At 35.4% G+C, this 21888-nt stretch overlaps 1 protein-coding gene across 9 annotated transcripts in view; it reads right to left on the reverse strand.

Annotated features, from left to right (window-relative positions):
* The window catches only part of Sulf1 (Extracellular sulfatase Sulf1), a 426412-nt gene that overhangs the window by 85977 nt on the left and 318547 nt on the right, over positions 1 to 21888 (reverse strand). For 3 of the 9 annotated variants that reach the window (XM_073988628.1, XM_073988637.1, XM_073988589.1), the window contains exon 1: positions 14415 to 15400. The exons of 4 other annotated variants lie outside the window; for them this stretch is intronic. The gene's annotated coding sequence lies outside the window, so the exon portion shown is untranslated. Of the gene's footprint in view, positions 1 to 14414; positions 15401 to 21888 lie in introns of those variants that run through there. 2 more of the 9 variants (XM_073988610.1, XM_073988600.1) reach the window with 2 other exon arrangements.

The following is a 21888-nucleotide window of genomic DNA, read 5'->3' on the forward strand; positions in this document are numbered from 1 at the left end:
TTTTTATACATTTCGCACCGTATCTCCAAAACCGTTAACTTTTTCTGAATATTTTCTTTTGGAGAAATATTCCCTGGAATACACAACTCTTCGGAACATGTCATTGTTGTAAAATGCCTCTAACCTGTTGTTTTCACTACATTTTTCAACGACGATTTAATAAAAATGTCAATAATGTAGTGAAATCCGAAATGCGAGAATAAACTGTTGGTGTGAACTGTGTTTGAAATACGTATTGTAAAAGATATGATACAAAATACCGCGGAAACAACATGAAGTAAGCATTTTAGAGTTTCAGAATGTTCCAAAGATTTGTTGAGAACTTTATTTGGAAGATTTTTGCAAAAGGTTACTTGGTTTAACTCCCAATAGTTTAGCCGATACTGACCAGAATTTCAGCAATTATGTAAAATTTTCTATATTTTATAGATTTTGATGCTCTAGGTGGAGTTTTTCGTATGTGGTTTCTTCAAAAGATAAGTTCTACTAGTTTAGGGCTACAATATTGCTAAAGACAGCAAGACCAAATTCCTATTCGTTTCTGAGATAAAGGCCTGATAAATGCAAAAAAGTTTAGATTTAGCCCGGTTTAGATGAGGCCATAAAATCCGAACTGGATCTGACAGGACAAAACCCAACTAGGGTTTTTGTAGTCTAAATATTTACTTTCAAAAAATCCATACTAGAAGTTGTTTGCATTTTTAGTGTTGCATAGTGTAATATTACATTACAAAAATGCAAAATCCACCAAACGTTTAATGCGTTGTGACGACTGTGGCTCTATTAATTCGCACACCAGCGTATGTACATTAGAGTGACAAAAAAAAAAACAAAATTTATTTTTTTGAGTTCCTACCCTCTAATTTTTTCAATTTTCATAAATTTTGGTAGGATTCGTTTTTTACCTACAACAATGAACCCGGACATTTTTTCATTGATTTGCAAATGATTGTAGCCTGTAGAGCGATTTGCTGAAAATTCGACTTTGGCCCCCTTACAAAGTGCTATGGAAATAAAGACCGGACAGGGGGGTTATCGTTAAACGGTCGTCAAAAATTTTTGTAGAAATCTTTTTTTGCCACAACAATGAACTGTTAAAGTTTGTTCATCGATTAGACCATAAATGCGGCCTTTATAGAATTTTCGTGAAAATGCACCTTTGGCCCCATACAAATAACTATGGAAAGAAAGATCACCAGGTTGACACGTTAACCCGTTAACCGATCGCCATAAAATTGCATATATAAGGTTTTTGATACAAATGGAAAAAAATTTGGGGTGGAAGTTCCAAAAAAAAAATGTTTTTTCTTTGGGTCACTCTAATGTACATATTTCGGAACCAGTAGCTTGGGAATTGATAAAAATTATTCTTCTCCAGTCATTATGATAAGGTATTTGACAAGTGTTCTCAATTAATGCTACTGAAGTCTGGACAAGAATGCCAGCAGAGGCGAAACGTACACGCCGATTTTCTTCTGTCGCCAATAGTGAAGATTCTAGAGAAACTCCCCATGGCGAGAAGCTGTTTCCCAGTTGCACAACATCAGCATGGATTCCGGAAAATGTATAGTACCACGTCATTCCAACACCTTTAAGTCGAGGAATCATTGATCTATCGAAGGCCTTCTGCTCTTGAAGAACATAGAGAAGACTTTCCTCCATCCGTATTTAAAACATTGGATAATCAGGGTAATATGTGGGCCACAGTCATTTATGGAATAAGAGCCTGTGCGACCGAGTCATCATGAGTGTTCTTAACCTATTGAAGGTCTTCTATAGCACATCAACCATACCCAGCTCTTCGAAAACATAGGGAAGGCTTCCCTCCAGCCGTGTTTGGAACATCGTGGAATCGTCGTTTGTGGAATTCTAAAATAAGAAGTCGAAGATCTGTGGGGTGAAACAAACAGTTCCGCCGGGTTTGATAATATTTCCGGAACTGTTTAACCTCTATAATGCTTGTTTCAAAAACATTCCAGAAGGTACAAGAGCAATTATATGGGACCTACTGTTTAATGCCGAGTCTGATCGGCATGTCCTAAGACACAACTTGTAGAGAATTTTTACAAGGCTAAGATACTCAGGAAATTTCACAGAACATTACGCATTTTCTTTTCATGGCTAAGATACTCAGGAAATTTCACAAAACATTACGCAATTTGCCACATTAAGGTATTTTGCCACCATTAAAAATTTGATGATGCCTAGCCTTGGAATTGATACAGGGCATTCAGCTTGCAAGGCGAGCGTGCATACCGTTGCACCAAGTTGGCACCCACCTTTTAACCTTTTTAACCTCTACCATTCAGAAATTCCAAACCCTTCAGACGTCTTAGAGATCCTAATGTATGCGGATAATTCTGCGATCTTGGTATCAGACTCTATTGCATGTGACGTATACGAAAGGTTAAATATCTATGGCTGACTTAGTAGAGTCCTTCCATCTGAGAAATATGAAAACATCTGCCGCTTAATTCCCGTTTATACCTTTAGAACTCGTTTCAGCCGCCCAAAAGGTGTACAGTCGGTTCACCATTTGGGCGGCTGAAACGAGGTCTAAAGTTATAAACGGGAACCTCTAGATCAACAAGACTATCAGGCAGACCTGCGTTCACACTGATACAGTTGTGAAGGTATTACAAAGAATAACAGCAGTTGCACAGGAAAACATAACTTGATTTGGCTTGATTACAATTCGGACGGTGCAACAGCTTCAATTCGTACTGGGTCCGAATTGACAATACTACTGGGACCACAGAATACACTGAACATCCATTCATCGGTCCCCCGAGTTGTTGTGGTCGAAGCCAGTCAACAATTTTTGAATCTAGACCTAGTAGAACCAAAACCAGATAACCGAAAACGATACACGAATGAACATGTTAACGTTGCTACAACAATAACAACATTTTCGCTATTGAAATTCCAACACGATCTGACGGAATCCAACCTTAAACTGAAGGAATGGGCCCACAAAGTTCATCTTGGAACTTCATCTAACCTTGAAAGTCACCCATTAAGAGGGGAAGTATTTACTTGTCCAACACATCCTTATCAACAGGACTACCTTCGGTAGACATTTCGCTAGGTTCCTCAAACAGTGCTTACACTGTATTTAAGTAAAAATTTTGAAGTTGAAATACTAAAAGCAGTTGTCAGATATAGTCCTTGATCGGACTTGAAAAAATAGTACGATGTACAAAGTTCGGACCAATCGATTCTGAAAGCCCTGACTCACCAGACCAAGGTGTAGAGAGGCTGTTAAGGGAAATGGGAAGTACTTGCCTGATCATAATGGGATGTGATGCCAATGCTCACCATTTTTATTTGGATGGTAGCGATACAAATTAATTAGGTGAGTTTGTATCCGAGATTATATTGTGGCATATACGCATGTCTCAAGAATCTAATCTTATTGACTGGAAAGTATCCAATGGGTGTTCCTTTTCCGACCAAGTTTATATTGACGGCATTCAACGACCACTATATAGGAAACTGGCTGCAACAAATTCAAGGATTAGCACAAAACCTAAAGGTATCGGGCTGCCTGACAGTATGACAGGTATGATTCTTCCTGTCCACTAATTCACAAAGCGTAAGAAGACATATCTTCCGAAAATTTCAGGGCCTACCTCCATTTTGTGAACGCTAGAATGATTACAACAGACGAATGGATAAATCGACTCAGAATTTTACCCTTATCAATAAAGCGGATGATCACCGATCAATAAAGAAGAACACCTGTTAGCAAAAATATTACTAATCACGTTTTTAAGCACCTGGGAATCATTAGAGCTCTATCCTACCAGGTAAGGCAAATAACGGATTAAATTTAGGCAACTAACCAATGTTAGGGCTCAAGGAGAGATTACATACAACTTAAAGGCTGGCTGTGGCTATTTATCCACTCTTTAACCCTTATTTGCAAATACACAATTGAACTGCATTTTATGGGTCTATGCTATGCGACTAATCTTTATTATAGACTGATTAAAATCAAATTCCCAAACTTGTGTGTTCTGTATTGTAGTCCATAAAGATTATCTTCTGCTCGTCTAGAAAGTCGTCAACTAGTCATGTTTACTAAGGATATGTATGTGTGCGTGTTGTGAATAAGAGAACTACTTGGAGACTTCTTAGAATCAAGTGTATGCATTAAAACGTCATAAAAAAGCAAGAGGGCTGAGGACTATAAAAAAGACTCTTTATGAAAGCATACGATGATTGTATCATTTTGAGAAGTGAACGTTTTGTGTATCCTTTCAGAACTTTAAAACAGAATTCGTGTCTCTATGAAAGTGATACGATGATATTTTCAGAATTACACTATGTTTTTGTTTGCAGTTCTGGGTAAATAACACCTTAATTTTCACTTAGCAACAGTGAAATTTTTGTTTGCCACAGAAAACTAATTTTAAGAATGAGATTTTTTTGTGTGATACTCTTAGCTGAAAGAAATACAAACTCACGCAAGTCTAGTCATCACGATTTTAAGCCGTTTTTTTATCAATGGAATGTTTTGATGATGTTGGCAGAAATTTTATGAATTATTTCGAAAAAAAAAAACATTTTTACGATTTGTATATGTTTGAAACAAAAGAAGATACTTAAAACGTAGAAATAAAAATGTAATAAACGCCACATATGGGGTGTTCCATACAAATTTTAAAGAAGCAAGTAGGAAAGTATCGTTTGGCTGTGTCGACAGACCTAAAGAAAAGAAGCCAACACAATACTTCTGATGTTGATAGGTTTTTTTAGTTTTTGGACTAATTTCTCGCTCAGTCGCACTCTTTTCAGACTTTGTGGTGTGGGAGGAACCCGAAAGGATGGTCCGATGTAGTCAATATTCGGACATAATTCGAGACTTTAAAAAATAATACGATGTACAACGTTTGGACCAAATCGGTTTCTCCCTTCGAGAGAGATTACCCAGTTTAGTTGGTGCCGACAGGCTTTTTGGGGAATTTGGGCCATTATCTCAGGAAGTATGGACTTGCCACCGAAAAAATTTGAGCCTTCGTAACAAGGCCCACAAAAAGAACTTTTTGGATAATTTTCAAAACGATCCGAGACGAGCTGTTAAACTACGATTTTCTCAAATTTTGTGTGGGGAGTACCCGAAGGTCTGGACCGATATTATTCCAACCTGATATATGACTAGAAGAAATAATACGATGTGCAAAGTTTGGACCAATCAAAAACTCCAGCGAGAGTCCAGTGGTATGACCGTTGTAAAGCTGCTGCAAGGACAATCTTATGACAAAAAAAAAATCAAAATTATCCGAGAGGAGCTCTTAAAATTCACTTTTTCCTAATTTTGTGTAGGAGTGGAACGAATATGGACACCCGATCTATGCGTGGAAGTAAGTGCGCACCATTTCAGCGAACATTTTTGAACTTTTGTGGGTGGGAGGGTACCGGAAAGAGTGGACCAATATGGATGAGGTATCCGATGAAATTGCAATTTTCAAATTTCGAAAAAAGCTAAGTTGTGCTGAATTGTGCTAGGTTTGTGCCCATTAGTGCCGATTTTTATACCCTTCGCATTTATGCTAACGAGGGTATATTCACTTTCATACGGGCAAAATGTGGCTCATCGAAATAATGGTTTTAGACCCCAAGTATTTTTGGACGAAATGAGTTTCAGACAATTTGGAGTCGATTTAGCAATGTCCGTCCGTGTGTCTGTCTGGCTGGCTGGAGCGCACGATAACTCTCGAACGGATGAACCGATTCGGTTCAAATTTTGGCTTTCGTAATATTTTGCCTAAACTTAGTTTAAGTACGAAGATGGGCTATATCGGTCTACTCCTTCCGGTACCTCCCCCACAAAAGTTCGAAAATGTTCGGAAAATTTGTGCGCACGATAACTCTTGAAGGGAGTAACCGATTTGGTCCATACTTTCCCCATCGTGAAATGTGTACCAGACTTATATAAGGTTTCAATATGGACACAATCGGTCCACTCCTTCGGTTACCTCCCACACAAAATTTCGGAAAAGTTTAGTTTAGGACCATCTCTCGAATCGCTTTGTTTTTTGTTTTAGCAACTTGTATTCACTGTCCCCCCTACGACGGTACAAGTTTCATCAGAGGCAAGTCCATACTTCCTGAGAAAATAGCCTGAAATTTGCAAAAAAAAAAAACCTATAACACCGTGTGAGGTGGTTGGAGCGCAAGATAACTCTCGAACAGATCTGTCGATTCGATCCAAAATTTGGCCTTAGTAATATTTTGTCCAAACATAGTTTAAGTTCGAAGATAAGCCCCATCGGTCCACTCCTTCAGGTACCTCTCCCACAAAAGTTCAAAATTGTTCGGAAAAATTGTTCGTACGGTAACTCTTGAAGGGAGTGGCCGAATTGGCCCATACTATACACATCCTAATATATCTACCAGATATAGATCAGGTTCAAATATGGACTATATTCCTCCACTCCATCCGGTACCTCCCAGACAAAATTTCGAATAAGTTCACTTCAAGACCTGATATGGAATCACTTTGATTTTTGGTGATGGTAAATTTTTTTTCAGGGGGAAGTCCATACTTCTTGTGCAAACAGCCCGAAGGGTGTAAAAACCCCTATGGAGCCATATGTAGTTGCTGGAGATCCATTCTTTTTAGTATCTCCTCCGCAAAACTTTTGATCCTAAACAACATTTTTGTCGGTTCAAACGCCCAAAAAAAATAAATCAATACGTTTTTTTTTGGGAAAAATTTGTTTCAATATAAGCAGGCTGAGGGTATATCTCAGTCGACAAAGCCGACTGATACTTTTTTTACTTGTTTTTTCGAAATTCGAAAAAATTGCTGAGATTTTCAACAAAAGATTTTTTTCGAAATAATTTTGACAGAATTGCAATTTTCGAATTTTGAAACAATTTAAGTTGTGCTGAATTGTTCTCAGTTTGTGCTCATTTGTCCCGCAAAATTTTTTCGATATCTCGTACCATTTTCAAAATACCCTTATTTTCGAAAAATTACAGAATTGCGATTTTCGAATTTCGAAAAAACATACTCGATTTTTTCACTAGCTCTAACCGTTTTCAAGGTATTGCAATTTCGAAAGAAACCAGTATTTTTGTATTAAACATCACTGTAATTTCTGTAAAATGCAAATATCGAGATTATCTTTTTTGTGCTGAGTTGGATTCGCCGATCACAATTTTTCGTCCATACATTGGAAATTTCCAACTTTACTCGTTACTCGCTGAAAATAAAAAAAAAAACTACTTTCGAGAGTTATCGTGCGCACCAGCAAAGCAGACATACACACGGATGGACATGGCTAAATCGACTCCAAATTGTCTAAAACAAAAATTTGGTCCAAACACACTTGGGGTCTAAACCCATCATTTCGATGAAGCACATACACACTTTGATACGACCAAAAGTATCAAAGTGTGAATGTACCCTCTTTATCCTAAAGCTGAGGGTATAAAAATGGGTTAAAAATGTTTATTTAAGAGTGACGGTCTGCGAATGCAACGAATGATTATTCTCCTCCACCACTGGCAGAAAAAATGAAAAAAAAACTCGGGAAAAACAACAAAGGGAATATTAAGGAAAAAATCGGAGAGAAACTTAACGATACATCTTGAGGAGTCAACTCAATCGGACATCTCGTCTAGCCTGTAAGCTTGTAGCTCGAAAACTTAACCTTCCTGAGTGGACACATAGGCGTTCCATACCGGGAAGACTCTCTTTTCGGTGCTTAATGATTTTAAGTTCACTTTGAGATCGTTTGTCTCATCGATTCGCAACAGTTTCATTATGACCACAACATGATTTCCTGATACAGTTCCAGTATTTTAATATCACCTTTTTATACGTTTTATACAGGTATATGACGTCTTCGATGTTTACAACATTGGACATCGTTTCTTGCCACCAAACACCCTTTGATTTTTAAATATTCTTAATTTCCATCCACACCTAAGTTTCTCACATAAGTCTACAAGTATCCCATATAGGACACTCAAATTCGCATATTCATTTGTTCTTAAAACAAAAACATAATACCTAAAACCCATAATCATTTTGCACAATAACAACAACTACAAACACAACAATTAAACTGCAAGTCTGGAGACACCACATACAATAGCAACAATAACAACATTAACCAACAAAAGCAATCACCAAAATACGCAGAACAGAATAAAGAAGAAAAAAAAACAATCTGAAAATCGTTAAGTGTTCGCATCCATCCATAAAGAATCTGACTAAAGGAGACGCGACAAGGTAACCAACACCAGCTGCTGCAACAGCAAGAAAAAACTCATATTTAGTCCAAGGTAAGCAACTTTTTTTAAAGCTGTTCTAAAGATGCTGGCATTAGTTTACATTGGGAGAAATTTTGAGATAGTTTGTATGGACAACGGAAGTTGTTGCAAGCTTCTACATTTGCAGGATCTTAAATATTAAAAATACATTTACGACTAATTTTTGCATTTAGAAGAAGAAATGTTAAGATATTTCGTGGATTCCCATTATAGAAGGAAGCATCCTGTAACAATAAAAGCAAGCTACGTTCTTGGGGCGCCCTCAGTCAATTGCTGTAAAAAACAACCCAGCTAACATTTTGTTCCGAAATCGTTTCGAATTCGGACAGAATTTCAGAAAAAAATTTGATTCTGATGCAGAATTCGTATCGAATTCGGTATGGATGTGGTCACCGAATTCGGAAAGAAATTTCTAAGGAAATTCTAAAAAAAATATTATAGTTTCGCAACGAATTCGGTCCGAAATTCTTGGAAATTCGGAGAAAAAAATCAGATTTTCTGACAGATCTCGGTCCGAATTCGGAAAAAAATTCTGGAAAATTCGGTTGAAAATTTAGATTTCCTTAAGAAAATCGGTCCGAATTCGGTAAGAAATTCTGAAAAAAATCGGAGAAAAATTTAGGTTTTCTGAAAAAATTCTAGGATGCTGATGCCTTTGATATTGACACAACACACAACAAACCCCACTCAGAGACAATTTTCTTTTAACGCGCTATTTATGAAAGATTTTAAATTTCAAAAGTTCTAATGAGTTTTCCTGTTGTTATCATTTGGTGATTAATAGTAGAACAATGTGCACGTGTAACTTGAAGCTATCAACACTAGCTTCAATTATTATAAGTTGCATTTATATTAAACAAAAACTAAACATTGTAACATTGCGGATTTCATAACCAATAACTTTGTCTTTTGATAACAACCAAACAAAAACATCCCTTAGAAAATCGATTTGGAATCAGAACGAATTCGGAACGAAGATTCTTAAGAAACTTCAGAAAATGTGCAGAAATTCTTAAAAAAAATTTAAGAAAGTCGGACAAATTTCTAGGAAATAATTAGAGAAATCGGCACATTTCTAAAAAATATTCACAAAATCTCAGAAAAAATCGGAAATCAGAACAATCGGAAAAAATTGATAGCTGCGAAGTAAGAAAAATTTGAGATTTTGAGTGTGGGTTGCTGTTGGTGTGTAGGGGTGAGATAAGGCTCAGTTTTGGAAATTCGAACTAGAAGGGTACGAAAAGTACTAAATGGTACTAGATATGGTACCGTTTGTATTAGGCAAGTGGGAAGAGCTAGAATTCCGAAATTTTTAATCAGGGTCACTGATGGAGATTTAGAAAGACGTACTAAAGAGTTTTTGGAAATTCGAACTACAAGTGTACGAAAAGTAATAAAATTTATAAAATTTGGTACAATTTGGATTTGGGTAAATGGAATCTAGAAATTTGGAATTAAGATTACTGTTGGAGTGGAGGATTGAGATATGGAGGCAGTTTTGGAAATTCGCACTTTTGTGTACCGAGTGATAATAAATTTTGGTACAATTTGGAATTATGATAACTGTTGAAGTGGATGATTAAGACAGTTTTGGGAATTCGTACTTAAGTGCACGAAAAGTAAAAAAATGTGATACAAATTGGACATGGGAGCAGAGCAGGAATTCTGAAATTTGGAATAAAGATTGCTGTTGGAGTAGAGAATTGACACAGTTTCTGAAATTCGTACTTATGTGTACGAAAAGTACTAAATGGTACTAAATTTGGTAAAATGTGGATATGGATGAGTGGAGGATTCAGACAGTTTTGGAAATTCGTACTGATGTGTATTAAATGGTAAGAAGTACTAAATGGTACAAATAGTTTTTACTCCCTTAGAACAAAAAAGCCTACATAAACATTTTTTGAATAAAGTTTTTCAACATTTTGATATCAGAAAATCTGAAATTACAGCTACTTTGGTTAGAAAATGTGGATAAAAATCATCAAAATATCCTAAACCGGGGTACCGTTCTAATAAAAGGTGGACTGAATTTAAGATCCAAATTTGCAGCCAATATGACAATGTCTATTTTAGAAGCACTCTCTTAAAGATCCCTACACTCAAGCCAATTTGTTGATTCCTACAAAATATGTTGCAGTTTCTTTTCCAAATACAAAAAAGAGTGTCTAAAATTCTAAGTATTAGTTAAAAAATAAAGAAATACAAACTAAAGTTGCGAACATTGCGGAAATTCACGAGGCGGAAATTATTTTTGGAGTGCAGTTGGGTCCCACATAGGAAGAAGCCTATTGAGTTGGGTAATAGTCGGATAATATTCAGGGATAGAAAAAAAGGTGAGAAGAATCCAACGTTTTATTCTTATGCGAATATCTCCGCTTCTAGTAGGGATATTCCAAAAGGAAAGCACGTCAATGGAAGAAAAAGTTCACCTTTACAATAATGCAAAATAGGTTGGTGTAAGCCCTACGTCATTTGGTATAAAGGTCAGAGTGGCTGATAACTTTCTTATCTTCATAAAATAAATGTTTATCTGTGAAAAGCTTATACACAGGGGTAGTAGTGTAGGGTCCGTCCGTCTGCCTGGAGCGCACGATAACTCTCGAACGGATCAACCGATTCGGTCCAAAATTTGGCTTTCGTAATATTTTGCCCAAACTTTGTTTAAGCTCGAAGATGGGTTATATCGGTCCACTCCTTCCTGTACCTCCCCCACAAAAGTTCAAAAATGTTCGGAAAATTTGTGCACACGATAACTCTTGAAGGGAGTAACCGATTTGATCCATACTTTGTACATCGTGAATTTTCTACAAGACTTAGATGAGGTTTCAATATGGAACCCCCACCATTTTACGAGCGGATAAACGTATCGTTAGGAAATTTTTATCGAAGATATTCCTAGTGTCCCTGTTTACACAGATAATATGTTTTTCGTGGGCAATTCCATGTTTCCTGATATAATGGTCCAAAGGTCTAAATTATCGAAGGTATTCCCAGTGTCCCTGTTTACAGAGATAATATGTTTTTCGTGGGCAAGTCCATGTTTCCTGATATAATGGTCCAAAGGTCTAAATTATATGGGGGTCAACTGAAATGGCTGGTGAGTGCGATATCTAAGGAGAGGAATGACTCCCAAAATAAGACCCACTTTCAAAATGGACTATGTCGGTCCATTCCTTCAGGTAACTCCCCGCAAAATTGTTGAGCTTTCATCCGAATCCACATTTTGGTCGGCGAGTTCATACGCCCAAAATTCCGAAAACCCCTAAATACATAAGTTTTATGGAAAAGAAGTGTTTCAATTCACACAAGCTGAGGGTATATCTCTGACGGCAAAGCCGACTGATACTTTTTACTTGTTACTATATTATCATACGTCGTATGATCGATCCAAACAGTTTTTGCTATGTTCATCCTGAATATACGGAGGAAAATAAGAATATAGAAGAAATATAGACTCATATCGGACTTCGTATTTGAGTACTTTAAATTAGAATTACGACATCAGGACAAGCAAAGGATGTCTCATATTGTAAAATGAAATGAAAATGATAAAGTCAAATGGTGCGTAACATCCGTGAATTCGGCGTGCATTTTGAAAATGCAATGATACATTTTAGTTCTGCGTTGGTAACATAACATATTCACATAATTTTTCACTACAACATGGAATTATTTACCATATTCGACACCGCAGCGTGATAGAAGGCGAAGAAAAGAAGACACGTGTCTCCCCGTTTTTCCAAAGTCTTGCATGCACCTTCACTGGTTTCTTGCCATGGATTTTTCGAATTTTGTCGCAGACAGGGTCCAAAGTGTAGTGGGCGGAAAGATTACAGCTACAGACGACAAAATATGAGAGCTAGATATAAACTCCAATAAGTCCATTTAAGGCGTTATGGCCACTTTTTGAGCACGAAAGCAGCCATTCTTCATCAATTCTTACAAGAAATCTAACAAACCTTTTTAAAAGATTTTGTTGTTATCTGGAAGGTTACACCTTGAGTTACTTTCGCAATTTTTTTTTGTTGAAAAATATTGCACAGTGTTCTGACAAATGACAACCTACGAACCACTGTTTTTACTAAAGCGGATTGCGGTGCCCACTGTAGATCGAAAACGAATAAACCGATCAGCATATCATTAAGAACCTACTAATCTTTTACTTAAGTGAAACATCCATTTTTAACAAAATTTTGAACCGTCAAATTCAAAATTTCGATTTTAACTAGAAACTAGATAGTTTTTTTCTGGCCATAAATCCGTCATTTTTTTTTTTTTTTGAAAAAAGTCTCTCGCTTAAGGACAAGCTTTTTATGAGTATAATAATCCCACAAAAACATATGGTGATCGGGTTCATATCTCAGTTAATTTTTGCCGATCGTCCCAATTTTTTTTGCCACATATTCTGTTCTACCTGTACTTTAAAATCTATATAAATTAAAATCAAATGTCGTTCGTTGGTAATGACATCAGTTGAAGACGGCTGGACCGATTGGTATAATTCTTTTTTTAGAAATGTTTGTCATAACCCAACTTAGGTTTTTATGCAAAGAAAATTTCACCACGCCCACTTTTTCAATTTTAACCTTTTCTACAAAAACTACTGAACTGATTTTTCTGAAATTGTCATGGAATGTACAGAGATGGCCCCAGGTTAAAATAGGCTACAAATTTTGTTGAATTTCGGAGGCCGATGGGTACTTCCCCTATACCCTATTTCTTTGAAAATGCTATATTTACAATAATTTCAAATGTAACGGTTTGGAAATTAATTTAAGAGGCAATTGTGATTGTGTCTCCGACCTTACCTAATTCGGATCCAAAGACTTGACCACGCCTACTTTTTAAAATATGTTACATCTACAAAACTACTGAACCGATTTTCCTCAAATTTTCAGGGAATGTACAGGAATGGCGCCCGGTGAAAATAGGATGTATATTTTTTAAAATTAGAAGGGGCGGGTTTCTTTCCTTTGACCTATTTAAAAAAAACGCCATATGTTTATGAATAAAAATCAAATGCCGTCAAAACCCAATTTAAGTTTTTATGGAAAGAAAATTGTACTTTTTTAAATTTTCAATTAAATTTTTTTCTGCAAAAACCGATTTCCATCAAATTTGCAGGAAAAGCTCAATGTTTGCCGCTGTTATGTATATTTTGTGAATTTCTAAGGAGGTGGGGTACCTTCCCCACGCCATGAAATTTTCAGAAAATGTTCAGGAAGGTCCCTTGGTCCAAAATGCTATATATTTGTAGACGAATTTCGGGGCCTATTGTTTTATAACCGCTAAATTTGCTAAAATTATGAGTGCATCGGCTTGCAAATTAACGATGGTTGCGCCACCGATCAAGAAAAACGATAGATTTACAAATTTGCTTAGGCCATGTTTATATTATAGTCTTTTGCAGGGTTAACCTTCTTAATGAGGATTTGTTTGACGTATACGCGAAGGAATTGACATTTGAAACCCAGTGGGTTTTTAACCGGTTATAAGGTGAGGTTCAACGGTCCATCAGCCATGCAAAACTAATACATATAAGTCTCAATAAGGGGGAGAATTCGACTTTACCTTTCTTTCAACTTTTATAATTAGATCGCTTTAGGATAAAGACAGAGGACATGGACGATAATAAATCCTAAACAGCATCAATGGGCGAAAAATCCGACAAAGTCCGTAAAAGAAAAGGAAGGTTACACACAAAATCTGTTGATAAATTTAAAATCCTTCTCGGTTTGACAATGGGCCGAAAAAGTGAAATAGGAAATACCTATTTTTGAATTATCAAGCATAAAGTCCATAAAAAGTTGTCATTAAAACTCATCACGACGGGGCCAGCAACGCGGACCGGGGTCTGCTAGCCAATAAAAAATGTTGATTTTGTAAAATTTGCAAGTGGCCATAACCCCTTAAGTATGGAGCACATTTTTGTAAAATTCATTATCGTTACTATTCACTCCTACTTGGCAAAAGCTCACAATCACATGTATTTCGTAAGATTGAATGTTTTGGGAATAGTTTTTCAAGAACTGAAGAATTGGATTTTTAGCGGGGTTTCAAGGATTAGCAGGATTTTCTTATATGGTAAAAAATTTAATAAAATACTTTGGATTAATACACACCTGGTTGACAATAAATGGTTAATCCTATAATGTATTTTCTGATTTAAGTAATATTATTTCCATTCGTCACTGACCACAATTTCAGTAATTTTAATTTAAACTTTAGGACACACACAAAAAACAATTTACAATGCAATCACCTGCAATCACTATTAAATTTATTTTTTAATATTTGCTTAATTAAAAATTTCCACCATAAAATCTTAAATGACCATTTTTTCATTTATCTATTGAAGCTTCGTGTTGTTGTGCAGCTACACGACCGTGCGAAAGAAATATTCACTTTTATGGCTCATAAATTTCATTGCAACGTAATTAAGTAAATCCGTTTACATTGCCACTTACACCTGGTTTTTGTTCTAAACGTAATTTTATTTATGGTATTGCTGTCGCTGATGTTGTTGTTGCTGTTATTGTGGTCAACACTGCACCCAAAGCAAAACGCACTCTTTCGCTTAGCACAAACATAAATCTATCACAGATATCAGCTCATATTCATGCCACATGCGGCATAATTATTGCACTGCACAATGGCAGGCAGTAGCAGCATGCAAATCACGATTAATGTGTGGCACAGTAGCCGTAACAATGACTGCAGCCACAGTTCCTTATTGCAACCAAAATGGAAATATTTATGGACACTTGGCTGTTGGCCAATGGGCCGGCCAAACCCAATAGCACACGAAATGCAATATATATTTCACTTGTTACACTTCTCTTCTTTTTTTGTAACATTTACAAATGCAATTTACATTAATTTTGATTTTTACACGATTCGAATAAATTCAAAATTTTAAAACCGAAAATAAAAACGTACACCGCCGAAATAGAAGAAGAACAAGAAGACGCACGTTAGTAGGTTTGTTTTGTGATGAACGCGCAATTTTTGTGTTTGTTTTTATTTATTTTTTGTTTTGTTATTTCCGAACAGCAACAGCGCGACTGACTGCATCAAACGACCGGTACTCAGTGCAGAAGACGACTACGACAGTGATGTTGTCGTGTGGTGTCAGCCAGGCAAGCTGCCTGTGGTTGATGATATTGTTGTGGTGTTGCCACAAGTATACAAAATTGAAGTTGCCCACAAATGTTGACAGATAATTCCCAAAGTTGAAATAACAAAATCCATATGTAAAAAACAAGTAAGAGAGGGCTATATTCGGACGTGGCCGACCATGTGATACCATACACTACTTCTCACTAGTTTTCCACGGAATTTATTTTTTATGATTGCGACATAATAGATATAATTAATTGATATTTTTAAATAATTTATTATTGATTTAATTTGCATCACAGGCTAGATCAATTTCGTGTTCGTAATTTATCGGAATTTGCCCGCTAATTTGCACCAAAAATTAAATTTGGATATTTTTCCCACAATGCACGATGGGGCCAATGACAGGTTTTCGAGGCAACAAATCACTGGGGCAAGCTAGACCTTCCAAATTTTGTACAGATGTTTATAATGGGCTTAGAAACTAATATGCCAAATTTGGTTCATATCGGTTCATATATACATATAGCTGCCGTATATATGTTCGCCCGACTTCAAGCAATTGATGGACCAAACACGCAAATTCTGCCCAATTTTTATGCGATTTGGAAAATACCACGGAATTAGGACTACAAATAAGTTTGCCAAGTTATATTGAAATCGGTTCAGATTTTGATATTGCTCCCATATATATTTTCGCCCGATTTTAGGTATTTGGTGCACCAATCCCGCTATGTATGTCCAATCTTGATGAAATTTGAAATGTGTGACGGATTTTGGTCTAGAAACATTTTTGGCAAATCATATTGAAATCGGTTCAGAATTGGATATAGCTCCCATATATATGTTCGCCCGATTTCAGGAAAATGATTGACCAAGCATGCAAATTCCATCAAATTACAATAAAATTTGGAAAATGTTACGGAATTCGGACTACAAATAAGTTTGTCAAGTTATATTGAAATCGATTCAGATATATAAATAGCTCCCCTATATACATATGTTCAAATTTCATGGTTTTGTCTGTGGTTTGTTATAAGTTAATAAAAAAAGGTTCCAAATTTGATAAAAATCGGCTAAGATTCCGCCACAAAAGCCAAAGTTTGCGATATCTTTGAAATTATATATTATTATTATATACGTCTATTAAATTTTTCCGAAATCCAATTGGAAACATTAATGGGTTTCCGATTATTCGCCAACCAAAACATAAAAATGTCCATATTTTTAAGTATTACGACATATGAAATTAGATTTTTATGAAAAGGCGCAGATAGGCGCAGCTAATTTTTTCACAAAATGATAGTACACATTAATACCTTTCACCACATATATATAATATCCTAGATCTACCTAGATCTCAAAAGTTATACTCCAGAGAACACATGGATAACAAAGCAAAATACTCCACAAAAGACATAACATCTTAACTCAAAAATACATTTACCACACATAACATTTTTATTATTTGTTAACATTATCTTATTTTACATACCCATTGAAGAGCTTTCCATGTTTAAAAAATATAAAAATGTTGAAATGTTCTTTTTGGCGCCTAATGTCGGAAAATGATGCATAAGAAAATATGTCACCATTGCCAGATCAGTATGTCGCTATGTGATGTTACCAGATTGATTTATTTTTTTATTTTTAGTGATTCAGAGTGTTGGCAATCGAAATCCGTTATTATTTTTTTCAAATTGTTCACTTCAAAAATTGACTTTTTGCCTCGAAAACCTGCTATTGGCCCCATCGTGCAATGGTTAATTTCAACCACTAAATATTATCCGATAATTTTTAAAAATTATTGGAATTTTTCTTGATCAAACTTCGAGCAAAAATTTGTCAGTATTAAAATCTAACTGCGACTTCTAGCGTGATTATGGTTACACTACACACAATTAAAACTGTGGGTTTACTGTATACATATATAGGCTGTAACTCTGTTATCTGAGCACGTAGTATATCAACATAATTGGCTTCTATGGAAAGGTCGAGAGATTGTCTTCCAAAAATAAATCACGTGTGCGGAATGTGTCTACCACAATTAAGTATATAAGTTATATAAGATACAATTTTACTATATATTCGGAAAAACAAACCTATAGCCTTTCCACAATGTGGTGTAGGGTATAATTACAAAAAAACAAGTTTGGAAATGAACTATAATAATGATTTAAGAAAGGTCCATTGCGGATAAATATTCTTTAAAAATAGAGTCATTATTTTAAGATAAGTTATGATGCTTCAATAATGTTTTTTTTTTTCAGGTGTATGGGGAATTGGAAATCAGCAAAATATCATTCAGTCAAAATAACATACATCCTGTGCGCGGCACAGCTGTTCTGAATTCGATTTTCCTGGCCAAAATCCCAGTTGTTTTGTCATAACGGATTTCTTATTTTTTTATCGAATTTGATAGTAAACATATTGGAAGTAAGGAAACCAAAAAAATAGACTAAAATATTGGAAGACTTGTGGCGTGGTGTTCCTTTAAATCTACTTCGGAATCAATGTTTTCATTTCCAAGGGTTATTATCTGAAGGACATTTATGATTGATGGTATTGTAGTACTGGTAAGTGGTAAATTATTAGCAATTCAAGGTGCTTTGGCACAACTGTCAGCCTGGGCCCTGACAATAGTGTGCACCCGGCGAAGACGGATCTCGGACTATACCCCAAAAGTTCCCGATTTCCAGTCAAACAGTTGTAGATGGAGTTGCAAAAGAGTTTTTCTAGAAGCTAAATACCGCAGTACAATGACGTGGAAAGGAATAGCGGACAAAAAGAGTCTAATTGGACCCTCTTTCTGCACGAACTCTATTACCAAAACTGGGGGGATTCACATAACAATTCATACACTGGTAATATGTAAATGTCGTTCTGTCCATCCTAACCAATGATGGCATTGTAATAAGGCACTTTTGTCCAAACTATCAAGTATGCAAAACGCTGCTTTCATTCTGATCATCGTAGCAATAAAAAACAAGCCTCATGCTGCTCCAAAAGTGATCCTGGATCTCCGAAGATTGGATATCCTGGCTTTCAGATTTCGAACGTATGTGGAACGTGGGTTCTGTATGTATCATACGCAATATTGTTCAACTTTACCAGGGTCCAGGACAAGTAACGTAATGGGAAACGAATTAGCTGATGAACTATCAGACTTTAAGCCGATCTAGATACCAATTGATGAATCTGTTAGTCCACCGTATAATATACCTTGCGATGGCGCACTGCAGATGGCTTATGGAACCTGGGGCCTAATTATGGTATTCGGTATCGAGTTGTTTCGAACCGAGTACTAAAATTTGGTATGCTAGTATTCGATATCGTGTAAAATTATCGAATTATCGGACAAATATTTGCGAGAATTTACTCGTAGCTACATTACCAAACGAGTAAACAAAAGAAACAAGAAAACAAGAAGATAAATGTGCAAATTGTTATTTGCTTTCGTACTATAAACCAAAATTTAAATTGGAAAAAGTAAATGTTAAATGTGGCAAATTTCTAAACAAATTGAAAACAAAAACTAATTGCGAAAAAAGTTCGTATTAAAGAATAATAATAAAATTGAAACAAAAAGAAACATATGTTCGTTGTACAAAAATATATGTGCGGTCGTTTAAAAAAACTAATAAGTGGAAAATGTAAGTACTTCCTCAAAAAAAAAAAAAAAAAAAGAAACAAGTAAATAGTTTTAATTTTGCTACTAGTATAAACAGAATAAATGTTAAGCAAAAAGCTATTATGGCAGAATTCATGTCGGATCACCCTGCGTTGGCCAAAGGGAAGTTTACATGTCCAGACGCAAGGGCATATTCCAATCGTATGTGGGAGCAGCTGACCACAAAATTAAACTCCGCAGGCCCTCCAATTGGTGGGACAGATAATGAAAGTTTTGTCGAAAATTCCAAACAAGAAAGTACGTAGTTGAAAGCTTCCTTCGTTAGCCTGAATCTCTGTCGAAATCTGCAAAGAAATATACATATATGTTTCAAACGAACACTTTAAAAATATGTACATTAAAATACTTACGCAGCATTTGTTAATGATAAAGGTTCACTGTGTAAACGAATTTGTTGTCGAATTAAATTAATATTGTTGTCATCTTCTTCGTCTGAAGACGATAATAAGAAAAACACAGACGTTTCCATTTTGTTATTTGATAATTTTTTGTGAAAACAATTGTACATTTACTAAGGTAGACGCCTTGGCAATCTATAAAAACAATATCTAAATGATTTATTAAAAATAATAAATTCACACATTTTCTTAGTAAAACTTCTTTTTGAAATTATTGTTGAATATATTGTTCCACGAATTCAACAAATATTCACATTTTTTCATTCATAATTTTGATTTTCAGTTTCTGTTTTAAAACAAACACACATTTTTCCCATCTACCTTAATAACTTTCCTTCAAAAATACCTAGGCTTTCATAGTTCGATTACCGGTTATTTTGGAAATAATCGATAATATTGATTTCCAGTTTTCGATCGAGTTCCGTCATGCCGTTTTTTTAACGTCGACAACTTATTCACGAGCAAATTCTCTATCGATATCGAAAACCATAATTATGCCCCTGGATGCAGAATGTTCGAAGCAATCTGGCCTACGATCTCCCAACGCTAGGGATGAAAATCACTGTTGGGCTCATTATATTATCTTATAGGGTTGGATATCTAATTTCAAGTTGAGAAGGTGGTAGCGTCGACTAGTGTAGATTATGTGAAGATGGATTAAAAGTACCTAAAAGGACCTACAGATGTTGACAATTTTCGGTGGAGATATTTTGTGACCAATAGGAACATCAAATGTAAAATTGCCGCTAGTTCAGTTAAAAATGCAGCTAAAATATACCTAAAATCGGGAGGTACCGCTATATGAGAGGTAATATCAAACACATGGACCCACTTTGAACATTTTTGGGAGAGAAGTTTTTAACCACTGGGAACTTCAAACGTAGAATTACAGGTAGTTCAGTCAAAAAATGTAGCAAAACCCCCAAATATTAATAATCGGGAGGTACTATTATATGGGGTCTAAGACCACTGGAAATCTTAAATGTAAAATTGCTACTTCGGTAAAAAATGCAGCTAAATTCCTCAAAATACCTAAAATCGGAAAGTATCGCTATTTGGGGCTATACCAAAACATGGATCTTGGTTGGCAATTTTTGGTGTATAAGTTTTGTGACCACTTGGAAATCAAATGTTAAATTGCCGCTAGTAACTCAAACTATCTAAACTCGGGAGGTTATACCAAAACATGGACTAATTTTGAACAATTTTGGGAGAGAAGAAATCGGCAGATACCGTTATATGAGGGCTATACCAAACATAGACCCATGTTAAAAACTTTTTATAGAAAAGTTTTGTGACCAAATATCAAATAAGAGGTAGTTCGGCCAAAAAGTGTAGCTAAAATCTTTAAAATACCTAAAGTCGGGAGGTAACGTCATATGTGACCTATACTAAAACTTGAATCTATTGTGACAGTTTTTGGTGGAAAAGATTAGTGAAAATACCGAACAGCGGTACGAAGGTACAGTTATGTGGGGGCTATACCAAAACATGGACCTACATATGTTCACTATTTTTGATGGAGAAGTTTTGTGATAACTGGAAACATCAAATGCCAAAATGAAGTCCTATGACCTATGTTGACAATTGTTGGTGTAGAAGTTTTGCGACCACTGTGTCAAATTACCGCAATTTCGGTAAGAAATGTAGCTAAAATTCTCAAAATACCTAAAATCGGGAGGAACAGTTATATAGGGGTTATACTTAAACATGGACCTATGATGACAATTTTTAGTGAAAACGTTTCGTGATTGAAAAAAAAGTGGTTTTTGATTTCCTTTATGTGGTGATGCTGCTCATCAGCAAAACATTTTGGTATATTTTCAGATTTTTTTTGTTAACGGTTCCAGAGATACAGCGCATTGAAAAAGTCGAAGTATGTAAAAACTATATGCAATAAAATACTTATAACTTCTTTAATATTGATGCAATTTGAAAAAATCTTTTTTTTTGTATTTTTTTGTTGTTTGTCAGCTATTTAGATAAAAATTGCACAATGGGCTTTCATGCAATTTTTGCGATTTAATATTTAAAATCAATTTTTAACAATGATTGTACTCTTCGATTTTCTTGAAATTGTTTGTATTAAACTACTATTTTAAGTCGTATTTAATAGTGGGATTCGAATGACGACTATTTTTTTCTTAATTTTTTAAAATTTGTCAATAATGTTTTTTCTATACACCACTATGCAAAATTTGTTATTTTACCAAAAAATAAAAAATTGCATTTATAACATTTGTTTTGTTGTTTTATTTAGGAATTTATCTTTAACATAGTAAAAACTTCGTCATATCTCGATTTTGAAAATGGTTTAGCAATTATTGTACCATTTGTATGTATGTGTAAGTATTTTTGTTCCCGCGATAAGTTTACCCATTAAAATCT

This window comes from Musca autumnalis, unplaced genomic scaffold (assembly GCF_047663935.1).
Source record: "Musca autumnalis isolate F117 unplaced genomic scaffold, ASM4766393v1 scaffold_1, whole genome shotgun sequence".
Classification (NCBI taxonomy): domain Eukaryota; kingdom Metazoa; phylum Arthropoda; class Insecta; order Diptera; family Muscidae; genus Musca; species Musca autumnalis.